The 15132-nt window shown below is 41.1% G+C and overlaps 1 protein-coding gene across 2 annotated transcripts in view; it reads right to left on the bottom strand.

Annotated features, from left to right (window-relative positions):
- Nucleotides 1-15132, bottom strand: part of FHL1 (four and a half LIM domains 1) — a 63164-nt gene that overhangs the window by 23869 nt on the left and 24163 nt on the right. The window lies entirely within an intron of this gene.

The raw sequence follows: 15132 nt of genomic DNA, 5'->3' as shown, positions 1-15132 counted from the left end.
AGCCAGGCACAAGCCCTTGGCGGATGATTAGACTGGGAACATGTCACTGGTGCATACCACTCCCACGGTGCCCAGCTCTGAGTCACAGGTCTGACCTTCACACTGCATGCTGGGAAAACAAAACACCATCCTCGTTCGTTACAGAAATCTGTCAGAGATTTTTCAACTCTGCAGCAGGGTTTTAAATGAACCCTCTGAGTACTTCTTTGAAGGAGAAGAGCAGCTCAATGTCTGGAGTCTCAAAAAAAGTCAGTCTTTTTAAAATAAAAAAAAATTCAGTCTTTTCTGAAATGGGTGCTTGTTTTTCCAAAGTCACATAACTCACCCAGGCCAAATGATGTGTATTCTACTTGTCACTGACTTACCAACCTAAGACCACACCTCCCCGCTGCTATGGCCAAATGGGAAAAAGAAATGTCACAGTACCACACTCCAATCTCACAGCACACACTTCCAAAGTGAGCTTTTTGGGATTTCAGGAAAAAGGGCTGACATTTATAAATCAGCATAATATATGCAAATAGATGTAAGAAGTACACCTGCCAGCTATTTTTGTTAGATGTTAAAACAGGGATCCTCAGTCACACCACTGTGGCAACTCAGTGTGGCAAACCAGGAACATTATAAAAATTATAAAACCAAACTGATTTTCATTTGCTTCAAACTATCTACTCAATGGCAGAAAGCAATGCTGAGGCCCATATAAATGATCATAAATGATCGTATTGGTAAGGAAATGGGTGGAGAAGAGATTAATTCAGGAACTCAGCCAGTGCAAAGCCAATTACAAGTTAACTTTGTAAAAACAGAACAACAGTATAAAAGTGAAATGAATTTTAAGCTTCCATTTAATGAAAAGACCAGGGAGTGTTTTGTTGACTTTACTGTTTTGTAACTCAAGGAACGAACAACAGACGTGGGATCAGAAATCCCAGAGAGAATCCTCGGCATCTTCTTTCCTCATCGATACGATGGGGACATTAATCCTAACCCATTAACCCTGTCTGGCTATTCCGATTGGATTGTGGTAGGAACCAAACTAAATTATCTGTGCCCTGGTACTGTACGAACCAAAAAGTAACATCGAAATGACAGATTTGTCAAAAGAAAAGAAAAATACGAACTTATATCAGGCTTTGGACCCAAGTAGGTAGTGTCTCCTCCTTTTTCAAGTGGATCTAAGTTCTCACAAGACTCACACCTTACGAGTGTCACAAAAAAACATACACCCATTGACCACGCATCATAAAATCTAGGAGCCAATTATCGAGGAAAGACTGCCGGCCTCTGTGACAGGGCTTCTCTTGCTTGTTAGCCAATGTTTCCCAGTATAGAGAATTTAGAAACAAGTCATATGGGTATTTCACTTTTTACTTAGGGTCTAGCTCTTTAATCCTCTTGTATTTTGTTACGATTTCATTCTCTGCAAAGACACAGGGAGCTGGGAACAAATGTATGATAGGCAAGCTCCACATAATCTTGGCCCTTTGCTTTGATCTACAAATGAAAGGCATACCCCTCTGCACATGTGTAGAGGGACAATTTTGGTTGCTTTAAGTCAGTGACATGGTTTACCCTCCCATCTCCACAAAGAGAGTAATTTGGAAAACACTCAACAAAAGAAAAAATTACCCCAAGGTTAGTTTGAAGACTTCTATCCTGGAAAAAGTAAAGAAAACAAGGAGAACTTTTTATTTCTGTTGTGGAATGGGATGGAGGTTTAGAAACAACTTGAAGAAGTGAGTTAATCTCTTTGTGCCACAGCCAAGACAGGGTTTATTTCCTACTGTTATGATGGTAACTTAGAACACACAGGACAACAATATCAAATATCAATTCCCTCCAGAGCTGTAACTTTCTAAATGTAGTAAGTAGTAATTTGTCAAGATCATCATTCAACATACAAATAATTTCTACATAGTCATTTGAACCTCAATGCCACATTCTGTATCACATCCTCAAATGCCATCGGCTATAAACCAGGTACTGTTTTCGTGAAAGAAGGCTACAGGTGTTATACAGGGATAAACCGAGACATTAAAAAGATTAAGTGTCTTGCCTTAAGTGAGAGGGGCGAGGTCAAACCAAGAATAGAAACTCAAGTCCTATCACCTGTCCTAATCATAAATCTAGACAACTGTCCACCTTTCTGCTAGCAATAAGTACATAGTCTAATCAATTTTGATGTGTTTTTAAAAAAGATTTTATTTGAGAGAGAGGGAGAAAAAAACCCAAGCAACAGGGAGGGGCAGACGGGGAGGAAGAAGCAGACTCCCTGCTGAGCAGGGAGCCCAATGTGGGGCTTGATCCCAGGACTCTGAGATCATGACCTGAGCCGAAGGCAGACGCTTAACTGACTGAGCCACCCAGGCACCCTCAATTTCGATGTGTTTTAAACATATATTTTGCAGGAAGAAAAATGTATCTTCTCAATGGATCTGTGGAAATATTTAATTAAGATGGTACTACACACGTGAGCCACAGGACATAATGTACACAGAGCAACCCTTTTCAAAAATTAAACTTGACTCATGATAGTAGCTAAATGTTAATGAAGTGTTCAAAGGCTAGGGCTGTAACAAAAACTAGATAGGGTTGTAACCTGTTCTGTTACACCACAGACAGTTCATTAGCTACATGATGGGTGTTTATGCCACCAGCAGCAAACAGGCCCGTCACATTCTGAGGTCAAATAGCAAAGTCAGTGGTAGAGAGGAATATGAACCTCTGTGACTTAATGGTCTCTTCTGAGACCAAAGTACACATGTTGTTCTATGGTGCCAATGAGTTGTCATGGGTTTCGAAGGGTAGTGTGCCCTACCCATAACTCTTCGAGGAGCTTGGTCAAATTCTCACAACTCCCTATGCATCATTTGGTCCTATTTGTGGTCTACTGACACATTTTCAAAGCATTTAACCACTCAGTTCTCCGCCCACATCTCACACCTACTCCCTGCCCCATAGATCTTCTATCCTAACTTTTCTTTGTTCTTCTACACTAACTTTTCTTGGAAGGTCAGAGATGAGGAACACAGCAGTTGGAACTGAAGTGGAAGCTACAGGATTAGCCCCTGTGGGGAGTGGGAAAAGCTGCTTGGAAATGCTTTTAAGGATCTGCCAGCTAACGCAAGAGTGCAAGTGAAGACTTCCAGAAGAAAATATACCCAGCCAACCCCCTGGACCAAGGGAGAGTGTTTGGACATGATTCTGGGGATTGAGAATAAAGGGAACGACAACCCAGCTTTGCAAGAATGTAGAGTGCTTTCCGTACAAATAGGGGCAAAAGCCATACAATCAAATCTTTCATCTCCATCCTGGTCTCACTGCTCCAATTGTAACAAGAATGTTTTTTTTAATAATTTGCACTTAACACCTTGACACCAGGGCTTGGGATCAGATCCAGCGTAGACCAATTTGGTCTTTGGTTAACTGCCTCTCTCTGCTTTCCAAATAAAATATATTTTGTTGGAGGGACCAACACTTGCTGTTTATAACATTTTTAAAGATGATCCTGCCTCTCTATAAGAAGTGGAAGTTATCTGGCTCCTGTCTCAACAATGAAAACAAAATTTACAGGGATAACCCCCCCTCCTCTTTATTAGGGGTCAGTGATGTCTGAGTCACGAGAAAGTTCAGATTTAAAAATACACCAGTATTCTTTTCCAACACCATGCCAGAATTCCAGAAAATCTGTTACTTTTAAAATAAGTCTTCTAAAATTTTCCCCAGTAAAACTGAGCATTTATTTTACATCTTTCATAGGACTCTATGCCAATTTAATGCACATTTGTGTAGTGTTCAAAAAGCCAGACTCCAAGTGTGTAAATTATATAAAGCTACTTAACTGGTGAAATATACTGCATTGACTTTGAAATGCATCCAGAAAGAATATGAATTTACGGATAGACAGAGGGATGGGTAGATATGGTGATCAAACAAACACAGTAAAATGTCAATGGTAGATTCTAGATGATGGGTATGTAGGTGTGCACCACAACAATCACTTCAACTTTGGAAATCTTCATCAAAAGATGTTAGGGGAGAATAAAATATAGAGAAGCAAACATTTTAAAACACAGCTGCAACCACACACAGGCAGGTGCTGGCTTCCAAAAGGTACTTTAGACTACAAGCACAGAATGTGCTACAATCCAGAATGAGTGGACTAAAGTTACTACCGTAGCCTCCATCTGAAGGAAATCTGCCAAAGTCATTGTAAAGCTTTTCGGGCATAATTCAAGAAGCCCTGAACATCTCCTAATGAATGGAAATATTCCACATGTACATCTCCAGACTTGGGTTTAAGCTAGAAGGTTCCCCAATCCACTCGCATGGCCCCAACCAAGGGATGACACAGGAGCCAGCCTTCAGTCACTTAACTACCTTTCCCCTTTTATGGCCATTGCAAGTTGAAAGCATATACTCATCTGTTTCCAGATTCCTAAAGGTACTGGAAAAAAAAAATCTAAATATAACAGATGGCTAAGCACTCATGGTAATTGGAAACCAAACTGTAACTTCAGCTTTCTCGGGCCAATGCCTTAACACCATGGCTTTAGTGGAATGGTCTTGCTGAAGACCTTTTGTCTTTATTCCCGTAACAGAAATATTACCTTGGCTTTGATGGATGACAGATAGGTGTTATCCAAAATTTTATTTTAGGTTGACATGAATAACCTTTACTTATTTTTAAGTCAATCCTTAAGTGTTCTCCAGTATGTTAAAATCTACTACAAAGTACCACTGAATATGTCTGTTGCTTTTTGTTTGTTTTTTTTTAATAGTTCAATACACCTTGAAAAGTATAATTCCAACATTGGTGAAACCTCTCAACATTTTTATGAATTCTAGGGTCCCATGGAATATAATATGAAAACCATTGGAATAGACAAACACCCATCAGGCACTTGGCTGACTCAATTGCCAAAGCATACGACTCTTGACCTCAAGGTTGTGAGTGACCTCCACATTGGGCATAGAGACTACTTAAAAATAAAATCTTGGAAAAACATAGAACAGAAAGACCTTGTACTTGTATCATTAGGGTTTATGAAATCCATGGCCTCCTGAGTCATATACATGGCCACTGAGCCTTCCTTAGACTGTGTAAGTGGTAGCACACTGCTCACTTCCTGGTAATGAACCTCTTTCTCCTTCCCTTGTCAGACCTAGCTCTAACCTTTTGCCCCACTCTCCTCAACCCCAATTCTCCAGTTTTCCCTCATATAAAGGAGACCCACAACTCTATGTCCTCGGCTAGCATTCCACATCTCATAAATACAAATAATGTGACTGTGTAATGTGGGGGAGAGGGGGCAGTGATATGTACATGTTTGTATGCTCACTATAGTGAGAAAACAAACAGAGACACCTAAGTCTGAAAAGGGAGCTTATTTCACATTCAGCTTACCATCTCTTCTTAGGCTTCGCCAACACAAATGCCAGAACCTTAAAAATCTGAAAGCAGGGCAGCCCAGGTGGCTCAGCAGTTTAAGCGACGCCTTCAGCCCAGGGCCTGATCCTGGAGACCCAGGATCGAGTCCCACATCAGGCTCCCTGCATGGAGCCTGCTTCTCCCTCTGCCTGCGTCTCTGCCTCTCTCCCTGTCTCTCATGAATAAATAAATAAATAAATAAATCTTAAAAAAATCTGAAAGCAGCTCTAAGAAGGTCAAAACTGAAACCACATAATGACATGCACACTGAAGTGTTCAGGGGTGAAGTATATGGATGCTGGTGGTTTACTCTGAAATGCATACAAAAATGAAGATAGCCTAATGCATGGAAGAATATGTCAAACAGCACACAAAGTGAAATGTTAAATTGTAGAATCTGGGTAGTGGGCATAAAAACATCTCCTTCAACTTTGGCTTCCACTTTTCTGCCTATTTGAAGCACTGCATACCAAAATTTCGGAAACAATGGTGCCATGCTATAATGAAGTAGGAGGGACTGTTCTATTTGAGAATCTGCTCCAGTGACATCAGGAATACTGGTATCAGAGGAACAGGAAGTCAAACAACGATCCTGGGGCAATCCCCAGTGATAACATGGTCATGCTCTCTATGGCTTCTAATTCGTGAAGAGCCTTCATTCAATTAACTGTTTCTCTAGTGACTGCTTGCAAAGCCTCTAAGCACTGAATCACAGACGACACAGAGGACGTCAGAGAAAACATCAGTATTGCCACTGCAAAGGAGCTTCCAGTCTCCTGGGGAAAGCAGAGGACAGCTTTGCCCCCTCACTCCCAGGGGGATCCGTTCCAAGGATCCCCTGTGGATGCCTGAAGCCACTGACAATACCGATCACAATGCAGTGTTCTTTCCTGGATGGACACAGCTTTGATAAAGTTTCATTTGTAAATTAGGCAAAGTAAGAGATGAACAAGAACCAATAGTAAACTACTAATAAAATAGACCGATTATAACAATATACTGTCATAAAGGTTACGTGAATGTGGTCTGTAGTGCACTCTTCCTCTGTGTGCTGCTGATGTGAGGTCAAATGCCTCTGCGTTGAGATGAAGCAAGGCGAAGGGCAGAGACAACACCATGATGGGGCATCAGGCTACTTCTGGCCTTCTGATGCTATGTCAGGAGGAGGACCACCTGCTTTTAGGCCATGGCTGATTGTAGATAACAGAAACCCCAGAAAGCGAAACCACAGGTAATGGGGAACTACCGTACTAGATGGCAGCCCCAGTCAAATCCTTGACCCTCTTTGTGCCTTCAATAGTCCCAGTAACAAAAAGGGAAAACACCCAGGAGGGGATCAAGGGAGTTGGACAAGGTCCCACGTAAAGTCAAATGCCTCTATGGGTACATAAAGAAAGGGCTAAAATGATGAAACACACTGTACTGTCTCTGGGTTCAAACCTCTCATGTGACCCCAATGCCAAGAGTGGAACTCACCATCTTCAATTCGTGAGCATTTGAACAACCTCAGTGAGGAGAAGACACTATCAATTATGAATCCCCTACCACATGTCCACTGACAGCTGTGTACACAAACCCATCACCAGAATCCACAGAAAAAGCTCCACTGGTTCTGGAAAAGAAACACTGGGTATATCTTAAGTAAATTACTATTTCATAGCCCTGAAGAATGTATAAAAGTGATCCTACCATATACACATATCACATGGTTTAAGAGATGGCCACGGACTCCCTAAGGAGCACTACTTTACTCCTTAGGGGAAGAAGTGTTACAGGAACTAACTCTTCACCTGCTACCTGGATATCCCTCACCAAGATATGCTATATGAACCATGAAGCTCATCTGGCTCACCAGGTAGGAGAGTGAGGCAGCTATTCTAAATACATTTTTGGAGTTCATCCTTTTTAGCTAAATTGATTTGATGCCTAGCGTGGTTTAAACAAAAGTGGAAAATTAACAATGAAAGAAATAATAAAATAAATTATGACTAGTATTAGCATGGTTCTCCATGCTGGGCTTTCATCATGTAAGGTTTATAGGATAAGAATGATGGTGACAGTGATAATGAGGAGGATAAAAGTGCTACTCTTTCTCAATAGCATTATCAAGGGTTTCAGCCTTCAGGGTTTGAGGTCTGCGAAGCTTTAACCTCAGCTGTGCTTATTGTACTAACCATGATAAAATGTACATGATTGAGCTGTGACCTTAATTTAAGAAGTTCCAAACCTAGGATTTAGTGACTATCCAACTTCATCTCCCAAGTATGGATCTCTTTACAGGCGAGCATCTGTTGTTGGCTTCTCAAGTCTTTGTCCTATTAATAGATGAGTTGATGATAGAGAAAGTCTTAAAACAACTTCCACATCCATGGCGTTTTAGAACGTTAAAAAATCTTAATAAAAACATAAGTGTTCACAAGTTTCTATGTGGCTTGAACCGAATTTGATGACAGATCTGAACCCTAATATTTCATTTAGGAATAAGGATGCAACACACGTCTGATGCCTCCCACCTCAGCCTATATGCAATGCTTGTTAGTCACTGATGGGCTGCTTTGCTTTGGTCTTAAAGAGAATTCACTTACGTGAGTTTGTTCCTAGAGAAGATGAAGACTTGCAAACAGGTGAATTCTCCATGAGAAGCCTGTGTAAGGCAGTATACACAAGCCTTAAATAAAGTTAAGCACTCTGACAGGATTACAGATAAATCATTAGGCTTCCTAAAACTAGAGTGTCCTTCTAAATCTCAAAGCATCCTATGGGAAAGGATCAAAAGTTTTAATGGGTCACCTTAACCAACTTTAGTCCAAGATTGTTTGACACCAGCTACCGTGGTGGTCAGACACCTCATGCCTTCATTTCACATCAAATGGATACAAATGGAATGCTAGACTTGAATTTCAGTGTCCAAATCTGGCTTCTTTCATGGGAATCCTTGTCAAACCCAACCTTTCTTATGGACTTCTGTTAAATATGCTTAAACTCTGAAATATGGTTTAAACATGCATACACGTACTTTTTAAAACATAAAAAATGTGTCACATCCAACCCATATTCCTTCCCGTTGGTTTACTATTCTTACACATGGTTCTCTTATAAAACGTTCTTACAGACCACTCATTCCCATTAACTACATAATACTTTATTTCAATGAAAAGAAAATGATTTCCTGGGGCCATCAGTAATGTTGTGTGTATGTGCGGGTTTCTCCAGAAGACTCCTCAGCTTTCTTTCCGAGTGCTAGATGAACTCTAATTAAAGACGGCCAAAGAATTCAAGGCTCTGGAGGATTCCACTTTTCAAGAGTCCCGAGAGGACCCTTCCTCTAAGTGAGGCAGTTTCTCTCCTCCAGCGAAAATGAATTCCTTCTATGTCGGAGGCTGGGAAAGCTAGGCCATGTACAAGAGGTCAAAATTAAGTCCATTAAATCCCAGTGCCGGACTTAGTCACCATAGAGACAGGGGAGATAAATAAACCAGTAACCTTAACAAATGGGTTGCACCTTTGCCAGACAGATCTCTGACTTACCATTATTTTTACTTAAGTATCTCTCCGTCCAAACATAACTAACAAGGAAGACTACAAAACCAAACAGAACTGGGCCTGAAAGAAACAGGAATGCTCATACAGGCAAAGGGCAGGCAGAGAGTCAAGAGCTAACCACCTCCCCCCCCCTCAGTAATGTGCTCTCTGTTCCCCTTGAACGATGATTGCAACATGAAGCTCCAGAGGCAATGACATATGGGGAAAATATGTGGCGCTCAGGCCAGAGGAAACCATGTCAGAAAAGAAAAACAGACATGAAGTAACTGACCTAATTAAAGGCGAAAAGTATACTTACAGCAGGGAAACAAGTATATCTGACACATGAAAAAGAGCTGGAGGGGAGGAGATGCTGTACAAAGGCTCAGGACAAGAGAAGAGATTTTGGTTACCTGGTTAAATGCCACCAGAAGATGAAATTGGCATTGCCCTGGCATTATGGCTCCACAAGGCACTACCTGAGTGTGCATAGTGCCTTCAGACAGAGAGGTTCATCCCTGGCCACTACTACATGTTACGGAAAACCTTGGGGACAAAGATTGTTTGTCATGTGGGATGCCACAATGCCTTTCTTTTTTTTTTTTTTTTTTCACAATGCCTTTCTATCAACCACAGAACACAGATGAAAAATGGGAAAAGAGGGATCCCTGGGTGGCGCAGCGGTTTAGCGCCTGCCTTTGGCCCAGGGCGCGGTCCTGGAGACCCGGGATCAAATCCCACGTCGGGCTCCCGGTGCATGGAGCCTGCTTCTCCCTCTGCCTGTGTCTCTGCCTCTCTCTCTCTCTCTGTGACTATCATAAACAAATAAAAAAAATTTAAAAAAAATGGGAAAAGAGAAGAAAAAAGGGAGCTCAGGATAATGGAACCAAGGAGCAAGCAGGAACTAGAACCAAGGAATAAGTAGGAACTCTAACATCTGGTCTAAGCTCCAGGCTGGAGTCCTTGTCACATCTCATCGTCTCATAGTCATTTACTCAACACCAACCACTGGTGACATGAAGGTGAGGTGGTAAAAGCCGAAGGTCTCAATCCCTGAGTGAGCCACAGACTTCTGGTACAATGTACAATCCACAGGACCATAATATAGTTTAAAACCTCCAAGGAAGTGTTACATCTAGCTCTTGTCCACATGCACACCGCACTTGACAAGGCTGTCATCACAGCACATAAACAATTTTGCATTGTGCATTTTTTGGCAAGGCCATATTATACAATTCTTTCATCTGGTCTGCAAGCATCAAGATGATAATTGTGAGCAGATTCATGGAATTCCACCACATAGATATATCATAATTACATAACCAAGAATCTTTCTAGAGTACACAAAGCACTTTTCTAATGTTGGACACACTTAAATTCTTTCTAACTTATTGTCCATGCAAATTCCACCATGATAAATACCTGTAACATATACCTTTTATTTTCTTCTCTTAGAACAATTTGTTTCTTAGAAAACATTTCCCAAAATAGGATTACTGGGTCAAGTGGTACCAATCTTTGTGACTTTGGCCATAAATTGCCAAATACTGTTCCAAAAGGCTCATTTCCAATTTACAGTGCTACCAGCAGTGAAGAAGGATTTCTCAATTTCAAGGTAACCAGCCATATTAGTACTAGGCTTCCTTTCCTGTCAACTTAATTAGATGAAAAATATACCTACCTTCTTTATGTCTGAATATGCTTTATCTTTGCATACCAATGGGGCTGAACATTTTTCCATGCGTTTATTCACTTTGTGATATAACGTGCACATCTTTTACCCTTCTACCTACTGGAGAATACATTCAGCCAACAGCTAGGCTGCATCTACCATACTCCAGGCAAGCACCAGGCTTTATAACTATATGAGCTCTGTGCATAATATGGAAATTAATTATCTTATCAAATGCATCACAAACTTTTCCTGGTATGTTTTCATTATTTTTGCCCTGATGCTACTGAGGTTTAATTAACAAAAATTGTACACACTGAAGGTAAGCAACATAATGATTTGACATGCATATACACTGTGAGCTGATTACCACAATCAACTTAGTTAACATATCTACCATCTCAGAGTTCTCGCTTTTTGTGAGTGGAAAGAACACTGAAGATCAACTCTCTCAGAAAATTTTTATATATTGGGAGTCTGTTGATACTCTACCTTTCTATTTCTATCATTTTATAGCTTACAAGGCTATCATTTATCCAGGGACTTGAGAATTGTCCTATTTTCTGTGGTCTTATTTATAAGTTTTCTCAGCGTATCATAAATATATTCTTCTATAATTACAAAACTAATAGCCCTCATTCCTACTTTACAATTCTCGAGCTTTAACATATGTAGCTGTTGGGCAGCCCTGGTGGCGTAGCGGTTTAGCACTGCCTGCAGCCTAGGGTGTGATCCTGGAGACCCAGGATTGAGTCCCACGTCAGGCTTCCTGCATGGAGTCTGCTTCTCCCTCTGTCTGTGTCTCTGCCCCTCTGTCTGTGTGTCTCTATGAATAAATAAAAAAATCTTTTAAAAAAAAACATGTGTAGCTGTTTTACTCTAAGTACTTCATTTAAAGCAAGTTTTATTTTTTATTTTTTTAACAATTTATTTATTTATTCATGAGAGACAGAGAGGATAGAGAGAGGCAGAGACACAGACAGAGGGAGAAGCAGGCTCCATGCAGGGAGCCCGACGCGGGACTCAATCCCAGGTCTCCAGGATCACACACTGGACCGAAGGTGGCGCCAAACCGCTGAACCACCCGGGCTGCCCTAAAGCAAGTTTTAAAATTAAAATTAAATTTATCTTTTCAATGGCTATGTTGCATTAAAAACAATTGGCTTTTGCAATGCCGGGGTTGCTCAGTCAGTTAAGCATCCAGCTCAATTTCAGCTAGGGTAGTGATCGCAGCACTGGAAGATCAAGCCCCACATCAAGCCCTGTGTCAGGCTCCACACTCAGCAGGGAGTCTACTTGGGATTCTGTCCCTCTCTTCTGCCCCTCCTCATCTCAAATAAATAAATAAATAAATAAATAAATAAATAAATAAATAAAAAATAAATCAACCAACCAACCAACCAACCAACTTTCTAAACTTACCCTACTGGTAGACGTGAACTAGATAGAAGTGAACTCAGGTTTACCTATTGACCACAAATAGCCTGCCTAAGATCTGCTTCTCTTTCTTGGGCCAAAGAAAAAGATATGTAGAAACATCAGTGCATGACTGCTTTTTCTTAGAACTGCTTTAGGGTTGAGTCCCCTTGCTACTCAAAGGGACATGGGTCCTCAGACTAGCAGTGATATAATTCAGCCCTTATTGCACTTGTGCAATCTCAGGCCCAACACCAGACCTCCTGTGTTAGAAGCCACACATGAAAGTTTGAGAAAAGCTGGGGTAAAGACCACAGGAATCCTCCAAACTCTGTTGATGCTCCTTCTCTTAATCAGAAACCATCAGAAGGTAGCTCTTTCCTCAAATGTTTAGCCTCAACCCTTTTTCTGGAAACGATCTCTACACCCAACATGGGGCTCAGACTCATCCAAGATCAAGAGTCCCATGCTCTACTGACTGAACCAGCCAGGCACTCCAAACTTCAACCCTCTTAATGCACATACTTAAGTTAAAATGAGTATCATCCAACATCATATACCTGAAAATGAAAAGCCAGTACTTTGAGAGAAAGGATAGCTCTAAGACTGTAGCCTCAATTTCTATATACCTGAGGGTGAAAACTCACATGCCTTTAAGAGGCAAGCAGGTCTTAAAAATGAGCAAAACATTCAGATAACGGCCACCAATCCCTGTCCTTAGAGAGTGGTGAGGTCTCTGACAAAATTCAGAGTTCGTGCTCCGTCTGAAGACACAGCAGCTACTTGGCTCTTCAGCTGAGTGTTGCCCAACAGGAATGCAGGCTCAATGTTGCCAGATCTTCTGATATTTCAAGAGAAGCTGCAAGTCTGGGTTTTTAAAACATGTGAAATCTCTCAATTTTTAAATGCTGGCAATTCACTTAAAATTTTAAAAGAACACCTCTGTGTGCCAGATTCAGCCCACCAGTTTGAGACCTTGGCTCTAGACTGATGATTTCCAAATTCTTTAAGCTTGTGTAACCCATCTGTGCTGATTTTCATGCTTACTTGTTAGTGTACCAAGAAGAGAGGTCACATCAATATAAATGGTACAAACCAAATCACTATGACTACTATATTTTAAATTTTTGTTTTGTGAATATTACAAACTGCCAAATCAATAATGAGAGTGACCATATGTCAGTGATACAAATATTTCCTAGATGTGAAATACATGTTTAATTCATTAACAACGTTGTCACTACTACAGAAACAAACACAGAATACCCAGCAGATGGGTGTGTTAAGAATTATGTTGGGTTTGGGGCACCTGGCTGGCTCAGTCAGAGGAGTGTGTGACTCTTGATCTCTAGGTTGTGAGTTCAAGCCCCACGCTGGGTGTAGAGATGACTTGAATAAATGAGTGAATGAATAAATAAATAAAAACTTTAAAAAAAGAATTATGTTGGGTTTAAGTTTTTGTTCCAAGTTAATTACATAATTAAAAGGTGGCCAAGTGAAATAATTTCAAGTTCTTGAATGATAAAGTTTACCTGTGATAAATGCTGTAATAAACCTAAGTTAGTATTCATTATCATTTAGAAAATAAAATATCCTCCTGTGAAAGCCACTAAGTACATTTTCTAAACTGTTCAACTGTTCCAAGCAAACTTAAAAAAATAGAGTACGAAATACATAATTTACATTTGCTTTCATTTTGTAGGCATGTGGGTTCCAGGCTCAGCTGTATCCCGGGACTATGCTCGCATACTTCATTATTTTCACATGCCTAGCCAGAGGTTGGCATAAATCACAGGCTCAAAGAGCAGACTGGCGACAGGGACTTTGAACTGCGCCCCTGAACCCATCTGAGCCTACTCAATGCTGGGTAATCTAATTAAAAAAGGAAAATCAATTTTTGGCTTCCCCATCTGCAAATAGGAAAAGCAACTAGGGATGCCCTTCCTACACTTAAAGGGTATCAGACCAAAATGTATTATTCTTTTTCTTTGGCCCACGCCTACATTTCTGGCCTAATACATAGTAGGGCTGGATAAATGAAGGACGGTCACAAGATACAGCTGCATCGTGACCGCGGCATGGCTTCATGTCAAGCCTATAGACTCCCACTACAGAGAAACTGCATTCAACACATTCCATTGAGTCACCTGAAAAACTCACTGCTCTCAAAGGAAACCTACGGGTGCTAAGTTGAGGTTAAATTAAAGATGTCACTGGGGTGGTTTAATATCACAAAACCACTTGAAGTATGTACTCAAACACCTCCAATGCAAATGGATCATTCTGAGAATATACATCGCTTCTACAGAAGCTTCCTCCTGATGAAGTGTGTAAGAGTTGTAGACTGGCCACCAAGTCGATGGGATAGGCCCCTCTGTGGACCTCCTTAAATAATCTAGTCTCTGTTGGTGTGGGAAAATACAGGCAAGGACTGTGAAGGGGCTACAGGGCTGTTATCTCTGCTCTTTAGACAGAGCACCCTGCTTCCAGCTGCCCTTGGGTTCCTCAGAGGATGGTGAGGGTCACGGCTCTGCTCTGGTGTTCCCTACTGGGGGGAAGGCCTAAGATTTTATTTGAAGACAGGTTCCTTTTTTTTTAAACTTTTTTTTTAAAAAGAATTTATTTATTCATGAGAGACACAGAGAGGCAGAGACAAAGGCAGAAGGAGAAGCAGGCTCCCTATGGGGAGCCCAATGTGGGACTTGATCCTGGGACCCAGGGATCACAACCTGAGCCAAAGGCAGACACTCAACCGCTGAGCCACCCAGGTGTCCCTGAAGACAGGTTTCTATCATTCCAAAAAAAAAGAGAAAAGTTTGAAAACCACCATTTTGGGTAAAGGCTAGAGGTGACAGGCACAGCAGGGCTGAGACCCTCAGATGGCAGAGTCTAAGCCCTCGGATGGCAGAGTGAAGCACTCCCGGCTGAGACACTGCTGAAGCTTTTGTCTTTGGGTCAGTTGGAAGCTCCAGGCCCTGGGAAGAGCTTCCAGCTTCTATGTAATTGAGGAAACTGACAAAATTCAGATTAAACACTCCGAAAAATCCGTCCTACTTTTTTTATCCTTTAAGGTATGAATTCATATATT

This window comes from Canis lupus, chromosome X, assembly GCF_011100685.1.
Source record: "Canis lupus familiaris isolate Mischka breed German Shepherd chromosome X, alternate assembly UU_Cfam_GSD_1.0, whole genome shotgun sequence".
Taxonomy (NCBI): Eukaryota; Metazoa; Chordata; class Mammalia; order Carnivora; family Canidae; genus Canis; species Canis lupus.
This window is presented reverse-complemented; position numbering and strand designations above follow the sequence as displayed.